Source organism: Limanda limanda, chromosome 8 (assembly GCF_963576545.1).
Source record: "Limanda limanda chromosome 8, fLimLim1.1, whole genome shotgun sequence".
Taxonomy (NCBI): domain Eukaryota; kingdom Metazoa; phylum Chordata; class Actinopteri; order Pleuronectiformes; family Pleuronectidae; genus Limanda; species Limanda limanda.
This window is the reverse complement of record NC_083643.1, coordinates 13,205,264-13,206,389: the sequence shown is the minus strand read 5'-3', so window position 1 is coordinate 13,206,389 and position 1,126 is coordinate 13,205,264.

Here is a 1,126-nt window from a genome sequence, read left to right as displayed (position 1 = left end):
TGTTATTATGATGTGGCAGGGACTGAGTGTGACAGGGCAGAACGACAGAACATGGAGGATGTAAGTAACAGATGAGGAGAACACATCATCCACAACAAACACGACGGCCTGATTCTGCTGAGTCATGGAAGACGGCAGCATTCTGTAAAGACAGCACAGCGGCCACAAGCATATGTTCACACGGTCCTGATTGTAGACACTTAACGCACATTAATGTAGAGGAATTAAAAAGTCTGTAACATTCATATCACATAATTAGGCGAGCTGACATGTATGATGCACAAGGCACAGGTCAAATAACAAACTTATTTGTCATAAATAGCTTTTTCAACAAAACAGCATATTCGTCTATAATATAATCATCATGAATATATTCTCTTTGTTTATGAATAATACGAAGATTTTCTTGGTCTGGGGGTAGATCCACATGAAATCACAGAGAAGGGCTTGTCTCTGCAGTTACAATATCTAACACATACATTATATATACAGTCTGTGGACTGACCACACATTCCCATCGATGTCACAGTGGGTGTTCTCCTCCAGCCGTGTAACAACGACACCTGCTTCGACATCACAGAGTCTGTAATGCACCAGCAGCTCTTTTGCTTCAGTGGCTCTAGGGTTACCATGTAAGTAGCTGCACATGTGTATGTTCAGAACTTTTACATTGTGTACTTCGTCCTTAATTACTTAATTATGCCTACTCTACAAGCTGCCTCCATTTTTTTCTTTGAATGTGAGTAAAGTTGTTGTTTGACTGAAACAATGAACCACGAGAAGTTATTGAAGGTTTTCAAGCTTCAAGATGGTTCCTTGTAGGAATACCAACCGAAATAGTTTCGTTGAGTTTAAGGTTGCTCTGCACTAATAATGGGAGGATCCCTAGGAAAAGTCAGATTGGAAGAAAAAGAAGGGTTTAAAACCTTTGTCCTCGCAGCTCGGTGAAGCTGCAGCTCAGTTTAAGGAGAATAAAATAATTCTAATTTTTGTATGTCTTGATTGTTTGAATAGTGTTTGAGATTCCTTCTGAATTCCTTCAGAACAGTGGGAATTCTTTATAATGTTATGTTCTTATGTTAACCTTTGTTTGCATGTTATCATTCTGACATAATATATCCACATC